The sequence below is a fragment of the Ornithorhynchus anatinus genome, chromosome 16, assembly GCF_004115215.2.
Source record: "Ornithorhynchus anatinus isolate Pmale09 chromosome 16, mOrnAna1.pri.v4, whole genome shotgun sequence".
Classification (NCBI taxonomy): domain Eukaryota; kingdom Metazoa; phylum Chordata; class Mammalia; order Monotremata; family Ornithorhynchidae; genus Ornithorhynchus; species Ornithorhynchus anatinus.
The window spans coordinates 23,313,788-23,328,079 of NC_041743.1; positions in this window are offsets into that span (position 1 = coordinate 23,313,788).

Here is a 14,292-nt window from a genome sequence, read left to right on the forward strand (position 1 = left end):
GAAGCTATCGCCCACTGGAAGACAATAACAGTGATATGTGTGAAATGTAACAATCAGGAATCGAGAGGCTCTCCTCTCCAGCACCATGCTCCAATGATCACGATGCCTTTGGGCAGAAAGAAGACAAGGGCATTAAGAAGGCCCAGGGAGAGAATAACAGAAATTGGCAGACAGTGCAAGCCAGTGGCAAGAAGAGAAGTGGAAAGGGTTATGGACAGTTTACAGGTAGCCAAAAGGCGAAAGCAGAGGGAAAGGAGAGTGAGAATGAGAAGGGAAAATAATAACACCCTGAATTTGATGATCATTTTTATTTATCCAAAGTGCTTCTACACCAATTATCTAATTTTCTCCTCATAGCAGCCCTGAAAGGCAAGAGGAGGCCTCCCCTAAGCACTGTGCTTAATTGTATATATTATTTATTACCCTGTTTATTTTGTTAATGAGGTGTTTATCTCCATGATTCTATTTATCTTGATGATGTTGTCTTGTTTTGTTTTGTTCTGTTTTGCTTTGCTTTCTGTCTCTCCCGTTTAGATCGGGAGCCCGTCATTGGGCAGGGATGGTCTCTATCTGTTGCCAAATTGTCCATTCCAAGCACTTAGTACAGTGCTCTGCACATAGTAAGCACTCAATAACTACTATTGAATAAATGAATATCATCATTCCCATTTTACAGATGAGAAAACTGAGGCACAGAGAGATTTAAGTAACTTGGCCCAGGCCACCCACTAGAATGGGACAAAACCTTCACACTCCTGACTTCCAGACCTGTCCTCTATCTACTAGACCACATTTGCCTTTGAGTTCCCACAGCACTTACATGCATATCTCTAATTTATTTATTTATATTAATGTGTGATTCCTCCTCTAGACAGTAAATTTGTTTGGCTACCAACTTTTTTATATTGTATTCTCCCAAGCACTTGGTACGGAGCTCACAAACACTATAATTCTATTTATTGATATTGATGCTATTGATACCTGTTTACTTGTTTTGATGGCTGTCTTCCCCCTTCTAGACTGTGAGCCTGTTGTTCGGTAGGGATTGTCTCTATCTGTTGCTGAATTGTACTTTCCAAGCTCTTAGTACAGTGTTCTGCACCCAGTAAGTGCCCCATAAATACGATTGAACGAATGAAAAGTCCTGCTTGTTTAGTGGGGCAGGGCAGGGTGACATAGGTTCAGAGATACTCTCCCTGTTGCTTAACTCAAGTGTTCCCAGGCTGCATTTTCATGGCTAATTTCAAGGTAATTCAAGAGTCAGAAATGCAGGAATTCTGGGGACATTATATCTTCTTTAACTTTTACTTTTTTAATTAAAATAAAATCTGCTATAATTGAAAGTTGCCCTTTGATTTCTGAAAACGCTTCCACACCAGAATCGTTGGGAACGCTAGAGCTGTAACTGAATCTTTTTCATCATCAACCTAAACTCTGTTTTTAAAACACCCAGAATTTTAAAAATTCAATAGTTCGGGGTAATGATATTAGTCCCATTGTCTGTCTTTGTGGATGCTATAGTGAGCTGCAGAAAGAGCACAGAAAGCATCTTTATCGTGGCCTGGCCTGATTTTTATCTTCATTAATTTTTTTGGATGGCATCTTCATGTCTCTTTTCCACGAATAGTCTGGCTAACAGACTATTCACAAACCAGATACAACTACTCATTTGGAAGCAGTTACTTAGAACAGGAATTTATTCTTTCCCCCTTCCGTGCATTTAAATGATATCCTGATGGCCTGAAATAGGTAATACAACTTAGGACTTCTCCCAGGATATTGTTTTGAGCTAAGTAGAAGCTGATTTGGTCCAAGTTTATGAGATGCCCAGGTTCCTTCCCTCTGTTCCTACCTACACTCTCAGGTTGCTTTGACATGGGCCTTGCTCTGGTCCGTGGAGGAGATGCAAGATATCCTGGGCACCGCCAACACCCGAACCAGGCCCAGGGCGTTTGAAGTTGCCAATGTGAATGCTTTGGCGGTTACTATTAATCATCATGCAGAAAAATTCATCATGGACTGGCTGAGTTCTTTAACTGCTCTCCCATAAACCGTCCAGACACTAATAATAATTATGGTACTTGTTGAGCGCTTACCTACGTGCCAAGTACTGTTTTAAGCGTTGGGGTAGATCCAAGATAATCAGGTTGGAAACAATCTCTGTCCCACAGAGGGATCACAGTCTTCATCCCCATTTTATAGCCAAGAGGACAAAAGGTGGGTTCATCTCAGCTTAGATTTACATCCTTAGAGTTTACAGCTAACAATTTTGTGTTCTCTAGAAGCAGTTCCCTAGAGAAGCAGCATGGCCTAGTGAAAAGAGCACGGACCTGGGAGTCAAAAGGTCAAGGTTCTAATCCCAGGTCCACCACTTTTCTGCTCTGTGACCTTGGACGAGTCACTTATCTTCTCTGCCCCTCGCTTACCTCATCTATAAAATGGGGATTAAGACAGGGAGCCCCATGTAGGACAAGGATTATGTCTAACAAAATTATCTTGTGCCTAGCGCAGCACTTAATACAGTGCCTTGCACATAGTACGCACTTAACAAATACCATTAAAAAAAGGCCAGAGGAGGAAAGGAGAAAGACAAGAAAATTAAAGGCCTGATAATCCACAAACAGCTGAATGATAATAATAATAATAATAATGTTGGGATTTGTTAAGTGCTTACTACTAATAATAATAATAATGTTGCTATTTGTTAAGTGTTTACTATGTGCAGAGCACTGTTCTAAGCACTGGAGTAGATACATGAGGCTCACAGTCTTCATCCCCATTTTACAGATGAGGTAACTGAGACTCAGAAAAGTTAAGTGACTTGCCCACAGTCACACAGCTGACAAGTGGCAGAGCTGGGATTCGAACCCATGATCTCTGACTCCCAAGTCCGTTACTATGTGCAGAGCACTGTTCTAAGTGCTGGGGTAGATACAGGGTAATCAGATTGTCTCACATGAGGCTCACAGTCTTCATCCCCATTTTACAGATGAGGTAACTGAAGCACAGAAAAATTAAGTGACTTGCCCACAGGCACATAGCTGACAAGTGGCAGAGCCGGGATCCGAACCCTTGACCTCTGAGTCCCCAGCCCGTGCTCTTTCCACTGAGCCATGCTGCTTTTAATCGGTCCATTAAACATTAGTACTTAATGAGCACCTACTGTATGGAGAACACTGTACTATGTGCTTGGGAGAGTATAACGAGTTGGTAGGCATGTGCCCTGCCCTCCAGGAGCTTCACTCTAATGGGGGAGGCAGACACTAATATAAATTACAGATAGGAGGAAGAGAAAGGCATTAATAAATCGGTGCCTAAGTAAAAGGAAATGAAAAACACGTACCTCAGTGTTATGGGAGTATGTGAATACTTAAGTCTGACAATCGATCACATTTTTAAGTGCCTACTGTATGCAGAGCACTGTAGTAAGCCCTTGGGAGAGTACAATATGACAGATACATTCCCTGCCCACAACAGGGTCAGAGTCTACAGTGGGAGACAGGCATTAATATAAATAGATAAAATTACAGATGTGTTCACAAGTGCTATGGGGCTGGGAGAGATGAATAAAAAGAAGCATGAAAAGCAGTGGCTCAGTGGAAAGAGCACAGGCTTGGGAGTCAGAGGTGGAGGGTTCTAATCCCAACTGTGCCACTTATCAGCCCTGTGACTTTGAGTAAGTCACTTAACTTCTCTATGCCTCGGTTACCTCATATGTAAAATGGGGATTAAGACTGTGAGTGCCACACGGGCCAACCTTGTAATCACCTTGTATCTACCCTGATGCTTAGAACAGTGCTTGGCATATAATAAATGCTTAACAAATACCATAATTATCATTATTAAAGGAAACAATATGATAAACACATTCCCTGCCCCCTGCTTAGATGGTGTGGAGCTGCTAAAGTGGCAACAGGAGAAGAAAGATGGTTCAGAAGGATTTTGAAGATGGTTAAAGCTGTGGTCTCTTGATTTGAAGGGGCAGGGAGTTTCAGACAATGGAGGGGCATGAGATAGAGGTTGGCAGTGAGAAGAATGAGAAAGGAATGGTCTTCTTGTAGTACACCTCTTTTGGGACCGCTGAGATGAGGAGTCAGAAAACACAGTCAGAAAACACATTTATGCACGTGTGCCCGGAGCCAGGGTAAATACTTTAATGCACATGTTCCTTAATGATGGGTTTTGCAAGAACACAACCCCCATATTAATCCACCGAGGGTGTATCATCATAGCGTGCTAATTTTATACATTGATGCTTTATTATTAACAGAATGCAGTCAATGAAGAATTGTCAAATTCTTCTTATCCTCAAAGGCTTCAAACTCAGGGACCAAATTTCTAGCGACGGGTGGTTTCTCAACTCCACCGACACATGGTAGCAATACACCCCAATTCCAAAACCCAGTTTAAGTTTGACAGAACTTCATGTAATTGCCACATCATCTGTAAATTAGAATTACAAACAAGGCTCTGAAGAAGAAACACGATGCCTCTTCTCTGCTACAGCCCTTCAAATTACTGTGGCAGGGCCAGGAAAGAGAGAATGCAGAGCTCCTGATTATGTGATTATATCTAATATAAAGCAATCACACCCTGGGGTAATGGTAATCTATTTGTTTATTCTAGCAAGCATATTTTCTTCATAATTTTGCTGCCCAGAATGAGTTGGCTCTTTCCATGATGTTTATTCAGGCAACATGCCAACTATATCAATTTCAATCAGTGAGAATTTTACCTGAATGGAGTTTTCTAGAGAGAACTTCACACCAAAAACATGTCACTTCACTACTGTGACTACTGTCTGGCCACGCATTTGACTATAAAATCCTGAGAGGTGGTAATTTTTTGTCTTACCCCTGTCATCCTCTCCAAGCGCACAGCACAGTCGAATTCAGCCCCATTCCGTAGGGGCTCGATGAATACCATGGATGATGACCATGTTGATGATGATGACGATGATGAAACTGTTTGCCTTTCAATACCAAAATATTTGGTCTTACAGATAAGATATTATGGAGAATTGAAATAGCCTCCCACACCCCATTTTCCCGGTAGTCCATTCAGAAGGATAGTCTCTTCTGCCCTCTTCTCATTTCAGAGGCTTAAAATATAAATTAAACACCACCACCATGACAGAAGTTTACTGATTGCTTCCTTAACTTCTTTACTGAAAGGGTGTGCTTAGCTCCTTAGCTACTTCTGATTCAGCATCAAACACTTGGATGACTATAATTTCAAGGAAATTTATATTCCTGGTTATTCATTTAGGGATTCTTTTAACTCTAATGATTAAAAGTGGCAATAATAATAATAGTAATATTTGTTAAGTCCTTACTATGTGCCAAACACTGTAGTAAAATGGGGATTGAGACTGGGAGTCCATCATGGGATAAGAACTGTGTCCAACCTGATTTGCTTGCATCCACCCCAGCACTTTGAAAGTAAGCACTGAACAAATACCATCATTATTATTATTATTATTGCTTGGGAGAGTATAATCCAATATCTATGTTGCGCAGAGTTCTGAATTGGGTACGTGGGAATATATGATAAAAGTAGAAGATGTAGTCCCTCCCCTCAAGGACCTGACCATCCCATCAGAGAGGAACGCAGGCACAGATCGTGCCCACAGGGTGGGAGCATGAGAGAAAACCTAGATATAGCCGACAGCAGCAGAAGGAAAATAGCAGAAGGAAAATAGGGATGACTATTTTATATCCAGTATTAAAATGGCTATTCACATAGGTCCTAAAGGTGGCTGATGTGATGACAGAAAGGCTGTCGGAATTAATAATAATAGTGATAATAATAATAATGGCATTTATTAAGTGCTGACTATGTGCAAAGCACTGTTCTAAGCACTGGGGAGGATACAAAGAGATCAGGTTGTCACACATGGGGCTCACAGTCTTAATGCCCATTTTACAAAGGAGGTAACTGAGGCACAGAGAAGTTGTTACTCACCCAAATTAATCAGGAAGTTGGTTTGTAAGGGGGGTTTTTAGGAGGTTTGAAGGGAGGGAGTAATATAGCGATAATATTTATTAAGTGCTTACTGGGTAAGGAGCACTGTATTGTACTTGCCAAGTGCTTAGTAGAGTGCTCTACACACAGTAAGCTCTCAATAAATAGGATTGAATAAATGAATGAATGAATGAATGAGAGGATACCCAGGTGGAAAATAGATCCGGTCCCTGTCTCTGGGGGCTCATAATCAACGGGTATAAAAGGGGAAAAAGGAGTGGATACAGACATAACAGGAGTATTTGAATGGGGCGGAAATTCCAGGAAGGGGGAAAGGGGGAAAGAGGACACCCAGCCATCATCACTTTTCTGGTGCTTCAGAGGCTTCCTCCAGTGATTCCCTCCCAGAACTTATCTATCAATCATGATATTTACTGAGCGCTTATCATACGCAGACCACTGTACTGAAATCTTGGGAGAGGACAGTATAGCTGAAGGAGCTTCAGGCCCCAGTGGCTCTGGAAGACCCAGCCTTTGGATCAGAAGCAGTATGGCCTCCTGGATAGAGCATGGGACTCAAAAGGAACTGGGTTCTAGTCCCAGTTCTGCCACTTGTCTGCTGTGTGATGTTGGTCAAATCACTTCACCTCTCTGGGCCTCAGTTACCTCATTATAAAATGGGAATTACAACTGTGAGCCCCATGTGAGACATGGACTCTAACCAAACTGAATACCCTGTATCTATCCCAGTGCTTAATACAGTGCCTGATAAACAAAGGGGTTAAGAAATACCATAAAAAAAGAAGAGAAGAAACTTGCCCTTGACCATAAAAAAAATTTATTTATCAATCACAGAATCCGAGTCCATATTGGTGGGGATGACAAAACACCTTTACTGAGGGTCATCTTTCTGTTTTTCAATCCATGCCACCTGAGAGTTGTCTGACCTTCAACCGAGCTCCAGTGACAACATGGAATAGGCAGAAGTCCCTGTCAGGGACACCATCAGTGAAAAGTCAATCAGGAAAATCAAATGACCAACTGAGACAGAAGTTGGAGATGCTTGAAGTTAGACTTTGGAAAATACTGGATATTGCATGAAATAAGACAACTGGCATTGTCAGGGATCTGGACTCTATCACCCAGAAGGTCTTTTCCACCGCCAGTATGGATGAGACCCATGTGGATATGTACTCCTGCCCTCGAGTGACCAAATACCAAAATCAGTGGTCGCTGGCAATCTTCCCGTTGGACGTTTTCTCATTCCTTTCCTTAGGCCAGGGGCCCTGAACTCTGAAAACCCCTTAGTCCAGCACAGGGTGGTTTGTTGTCTCAGAAACCAGCACCAGACTCCCCTGAGCCAACATGGATGGGTTCAGGTGCTTAGTACAGGAAGTACTCACTATTGATAGATTCACATACCGGGTGCCATTCACCATCAGCATGGGAGAGAGCCAATCCGAAAACTGAAGAATTCACATACATTTTTACTGCTAAGCATACTGGATGGTCACAGAAGGAGGAGGGGTGCTGAGAGGGAAATCCAGCCTTAGGAGAGGGGGATCTCAGTGAGTCAGGATAAAAATAACCCAATTTTGAGTTCAGGACTTCTTTTCCCATCAACTCTTGTTCATTCCTCAGAGGACCCAGATCCAGAGCGGTTACAGAATGTAAAATCGAGAACGGAGCTGCCGAGGTAGATTTCCAAGGTCCTTCTGCTCTAAGCATCACCACATGTGAAGAGGTGTTTACAGTTTTAAAGATGTGTTGAATAATTGCACATGCCAGCTATCTCCCCTTTAATGTTCCCGGTATGGCAAGAGGCTTTCAGGGAGAACGTTGAGCGGACAAGAACGGTGCATGCTAACTTTAGTTTGGGTTTAAGGAGTCACTGGTTTATGTTGAAGCATAATTGGTAGCATTTGTGCATTTCTCTTTTCTTACTCTGGCTACCGAAGGATACTGCTTTAATCTGCTCCTACTTAGCAGGATTATGATCCAGCCACCCAGAGGGAAAAGGAGTTTCAGGTCTGAATTGTGAGTCTTCCATGTTTTGGGAAGAGCAGCTCGCTTACCTTTTGGAACCCGTTCCACCTCATATGCCAATTACTGTTACTATAGTAATAACGGCATTTTTCATTGCTTAATACCTGCCAAGGACTGTACTATGCGCTGAGCTAGATACCAGATAATTAAGTTGGAAAAAGCCTCCTGTACCACAAGGGTTCACATTCTAAGCAGGAAGAATGGCTATTTAATCTCATTTTACAAATGAGGAAACTGAGGGCCGAGAAACTAAATGATAATAATAAGAGAAGCAGCGTGACTTGGTGGAAAGAGCACAGGCTTGGGAGTCAGAGGTCGTGGGTTCTACTCGCAGCTCCACCACTTGTCAGCGGCGTGACTTTGGGCAAGTCACTTAACTTTTCTGGACCTCAGTTACCTCATCTGTAAAATGGGGATCAAGACTGTGAGCCCCAAGTGGGACAACCTAATAACCTTGTATTGATCCCAGTGCTTAGAACGGTGCTCTGCACACAGTAAGCGCTCAATAAATATGTATAAAATTGAATGAATGCTTGGCACATAGTAAGCGCTTAACAAATACCAATATTATTATTAGTATTGTTATTAGTTATGGTATTTGTTAAACACTTACTATATGCCAGGCACTGTTCTAAGCACTGGGATGGGTTCAAGCAAATCAGGTTGGACACAGTCCCTGTCCCCCGAGGGGGTCCCGGTCTCAATCCCCATTTTACAGATGAGGTGACTGAGGCACAGAAAAGTAAAGTGACTTGCCCGAGGTCACTCAGCAGACAGGTGAGAGAGCTGGGATTAGAACCCATGACCTTCTGACTCCCAGGCCCGTGCTCTAGCCACTACTCATTCCTTCATATTTATTGAGTGCTTCCTCTGTGCAGAGCACTGTACTAAGCACTTATATCATGCTGTTCCTGTACTAACCAAGATCACGTAGCAGGCAAACTGCAAGAGCTGGGATTAGAACCCAGGTCCCAGGCCTGTGCTCTTTCAACTAGGCCAAACTGCTTCTCTCTGTCTGATGCTTTATCTATCCCAGAGGCCAAATCTGGGGAATAATCTTTCATTGTTTCCGAGGGGGGGGGTTTTCCACAGAATCCAATTTCAATTTCCTGTTTTCCCAGAGGGAAAACTTAGAATTTGATTCCTGTTTGGGACAGGGACTCTGTCCAGATTAATTCACTTGTATATGCCTCACTTAAAAAAGATACCACAGTTATTATTATAATCACCCATCGTTGGTATTTCCCTCTTTCCCTCCTCCCTAAGCTAGTTGATTTCCTACTACAGCCCAACCCACACACTCCACTTGTCTAATAGCAACCTACTATTCTCTCTGTACCTTGATCTCATCTAGTCCACCATTGACCCCTTGCCTACATTCTCCCTCCAGCCTGAAACTCCCTCCTCCTTCATATCTGGCAGACCACACCACTCTCCCTATCTCCAAAACCCTTGTGAAATCACATCTCCTCCAAGAAGCCTTCCCCAACTGAACCCTCATTTCTCTAGCTCCTCGGCATCCAAGATGCACTTGATTGTGGACCCTTTAAACACTTTGATGCTTATCCCATCCCCATGGAGCTTACATACGTATCCTTCTACTCCACAGTTTCCCCTATCTGCTGTTTATTTTAATATCTCTCTCCCCCTGGAGATGGTAAGCAGGTTCTGGGCAGGGATCGCATGGCGTAGTGGAAAGAGCCCAGGCTTGGGAGTCAGAGGTCGTGGATTCTAATCCCGGCTCCACCACTTATCAGCTGTGTGACTTTGGGCTAGCCGCTTAATTTCTCTGTGCCTCCATTGCGAATTAAGACTGTGAGCCCCACTTGGGAGAACCTGATTACCCTGTATCTATCCCAGTGTTTATAATAGTGCTTGGCACATAATAAGCATTTAACAAATGTCATCATCATAATAATAATAATTATGATTATTAGCAATTCTATTGTTTCAAACTCTACCAAGGACTTAGGACTTAGTGGGTCCTCCAAAAATACTTGTGATTGATTGACTGATGGGTTGGATGACCTATGGGCACTTCACAGGACTCATTCTGGCTTCTCACCAGAATGAGCAGAGGGATAATCCGGGCTTGGAAATTTTCAGCATGTCCTTAGTCGTGCCCTTTCCTCCTTCCAGTCTCACATCCAGAAAGACTGTAAGCCCGTCAAACGGCAGGGACTGTCTCTATCTGTTGCTGACTTGTTCATTCCAAGTGCTTAGTACAGTGCTCTGCACATAGTAAGCGCTCAATAAATACTATTGAATTAACATATTACTTGAAAAACTCTGTGGTCTAGTGAGAAGCAGTGTGTCCTCATGAAGAATGCGGGCCCCAGGCCCAGGAGTCAGAGCATCTAGGTTCTGATCCCAGGTCTGCCATCTGCCTGCTGTGTGATCTCTGGCCAGTCACTTAACTTCTCTGTGCCTCAGTTTCCTCATCTGTAAAATGGGGATTCTATGCCTGTTCTTACTCCTGCTTGGACTGTGAGCTCCATGTGGGGAGGGACTGTAGTCTGACATGTTGACCTTTTATCTCCCCCAGTTTGGCACTTAATACACACCTAACCCATAGCACAGTTATTAGGTAACCATTTCATTTCCCCGGGATGATATTTCACTTTCCTAAACAGAAAGGAGAGCAACTCAGGTTTTTGCCATCAGAATTTTATCCAGAGCTAAATGCAGGTGGAAGGAAGAGCTGGTCCTGGCGATCTTAACTCAGGAGGGATGGATGACTAACAGCAAAGGCAGCAGCAGCCACTGTTCCGTGAGGGACGGACCCCTCCCCACACATACACAAGGTCTAGCCTGGACCTCCCTCAGCCCTCCATCTCAAGCCCAGACCCCAATTCCCACTCTGGGACCCATCCTAGGGCAGACTCGGCAGTCTGCAAGCTACTATAATCCATCAACGGTATTGACCGAGAGCTTATCCCATGCAGACCGCTGTGCTAAGCACCTGGGAGAGCATAATATCATCCTGGCCCTCCAGGATCCCTGATCCATTCAGTTCTTCTGATTAAGTTCCTGTGTGAATTCTTTCACTTCTCTGGCCACACACAGCTGACACTCCTCAGGTTCTGTCCCACCGCCCCAAACCAAGAGAACACAAGTGAGCTAGGATGGTTGAGACGAAGCATTAGAAACAAGCAACAGAAATCGACCCTCCTGCATTTTTGCTGGCTGCCTTATATTGCTTGATGCAACGAAACCATTCTTCCATAGGTGATGTCCCTCACCATCTCATTAAAGGGACCACAGGTCTTGGCATTCACCTGGAGTCACTTCTCTTTTCCCTCCAGGCATGGAGAGTGCAGTTCATTTTTGAATTCCAGGAGGATTTCCAAAATTGTACTTGTAAATAGGTTTCTGTGTTTACCTTGGTCCCAGCTGATTGTAGCGTCTGGGGTTTATTCAAAATAAGCATGTTGTTTTGTGAATCCGAGGGAAACAGATCAATTATTTTTGGAGTCAGGAGGAAAGAAGACTTTGTTTGGTAACTGGGAATGGGGGCTATGGGAGTGTCGGGGGAAAATGCAGTTTGCATGTCTGTGGTATAGAAATGCAATAGTGATACCAAGGCCAATATTTGCACAGTAAGCCCTCTACTTTCAAACATAACCATGTATGTCTCCCTTATCCTAAAAAAATTGTCCCTTGACCCCACGGTTCCCTCCAGTTATCTCCCCATCTCCCTCCTACCATTTCTCTGCAGGCTTCTCGAGAGAGTTGTTTATACCCACTGTCTCCGCTTCCTCTTGTCCAACTCTCTCCTAGATCCCTTCCAATCTGGCTTCCACCCCCTTCACTCCACAGAAACAGCCCTCTGATCTAATGACCTATACTCCATCCTAATCCTCCTAGACCTGTCAGCTGCCTTTGACACTGTAGATCACCCCCTTCCCCTGGAAACGTTATCCAACCTTGGATTCACTGACTGTCCTCTGTTGGTTCCCCTCCTACTCCTCAGGTTGCTCCTTCTCAGTCTCTTTTGCTTGCTCCTCCTCTGCCTCCCACCCTCTGACAGTAAGAGTCCCTTCGAGTCTCAGTTCTAGGTCCCCATCTATTCTCCCTCTACACCCACTCCTTTGGAGAACTCATTCACTCCCATGGCTTCAGTTAGGGAAGCAACGTGGCTCAGTGGAAAGAGGCCGGGCTTGGGAGTCAGAGGTCATGAGTTTGAATCCCTGCTCTGCCACTTGTCAGCTGTGTGACTGTGGGCAAGTCACAACTTCTCTGTGCTTCAGTTACCTCATCTATAAAATGGGGATGAAGATTGTAAGCCTCACATGGGACAACCTGATTACCCTGTATCTACCCCAGCGCTTAGAACAGTGCTCTGCACATAGTAAATGCTTAACCAATACCAACATTATTATCATTATTCAATTATCACTTCAATGTAGATGATTCCCCAATCTACATCTCTGGCCCTGACCTCTCTCCTTTCCTGAAATCTCGCAATTCCTCCTGCCTTCAAGACCTGTCTACTTGGATGTCCCACCGACACCTCAAATTAAATATGTCCAAAACTGAACTCCATATCTTCCCACCCAAACTGGGTCCTCTCCATGTCTTTCCCATCACTGTAGACAACTGCACTATCCTTCCTATCTCACAAGCCTGCACACTGGTCATTGTCCTTGAACCATCTCTCTCATTCCACCCACATATTCAGTCACCAAATCCTGTAGGTTCTACCTTCACAACATTACGAAAATCTGTCCTTTCCTCTTCACCCAAACAGCTACCATTCTGATCCAAGCACTTATCCTATCCCGCCTTGAATACTACATCTGCCTCCTTGCTGACCCCCTGGCCTCCTCTCTCTCCCCACTCCAATCCATACTTCATTCTGCTGCACCGATCATTTATCAACAAAAACGTTCAGTTGATGTCTCCCTCCTCCTTAAGAACCTCTAATGGCTGCCCTTCCGCCTCTGCATCAAACACAAACTTCTTATTATTGGCTTTAAAGCACTGAATCGGCTTGCTCCATCCTACCTCACCTCGCTAATCTACTACTACAACCTAGGCCCCACACTCCGCTTCTCTACCATCACCTTACTTACCGTGCCCCCATCTTGTCTATCTTGCCACTGACCAATTTCTCCCATCCTCCACCTATGCTGGAACTCTGATCCCCGTCATATATGCCAGACCACCGCTTTCTCCAACTTCAAAGCATTATTAAAGGTCACATCTCCTCCAAGAGGCCTTCCCCAGTTAAACCCTCTTTTCCCCAGCTCGTTCTCTCTTCTGTGTCATCTACGCACTGTAGTCTTGACTTTGGACATTTGATATTCACCCCATCCCCAAAGCACTTATGTATATATCTTTAAATTATATATTAAAAATTACATATTATAAATGTATTCATAGTTTGTCTGTCTCCCTCTATAGTCTCTAAGTTCCTTATGGGCAGGGAACATGTCTGTTAATGCTATTGTATTATACTATCCCAAGAGCTTAGTAAAGTGATCTGCACATAGTAAGAACTGAGTAAATATGATTGTTTGATTGAATCCAAATGAGATGAGTAAATTTGATTGTTTGATTGACTACAAATTGTATGCTTATTAGGTTCCACAGATCTGTGGCCAAAATCCAAGTGGGCTACTTGAGTATGAGAACATACCTACTTTGTTGTCTTGGACTCTCCCAAGTGCTTAGCACAGTACTCTGCACTAAGTGCTCAATAAAAACCATTGATTGAGTGAATGACCGATTAGCAAAGACTAAGAATGGAACTTCATCAGTCTCCAATTTCTGGAACCATCTGCCCGCCCATTGTGGAGTTCATGGTGCTGGGCTCAGCTTCAGTGGCCTCAGAAAAAGAATCCTAAGCAGCTGAATTTAAGGAACCTGGAGGCAGCGAGGCAGTTGGCAGTTTTGCAATCACTCTCTTGGCAAACATTAACACTTAACCCATAATCACAAAAGGGCCCCCCGTTAGAAATAACACATTCTTCCACCAAGTTTTGCTAATTAGTTTGGAGATAGGCAGAATGACATCTGGGCTGGGAGGGGCTTGTAGGGTCTTCTTGGAAACCGCCAGGATATGCCTTTGAACCCTGAGCCTTAGATGGTGGTTGATTTTGCCTCAGCCTTTCAAGGGCCCTTAGTTGAGGTATTTTAAAACAGACGGGTTCGAAAGCTCGTGACCCAGGCAATCTGGTGCCCTGCTTTGTGGAGCAAATGGCCTTAGCCTTTTCCTTCCCTTTCAGCTGACAATTAATTTCTCTTTGAAGCGTGTGAGCATCGGTTACTTTGGACACT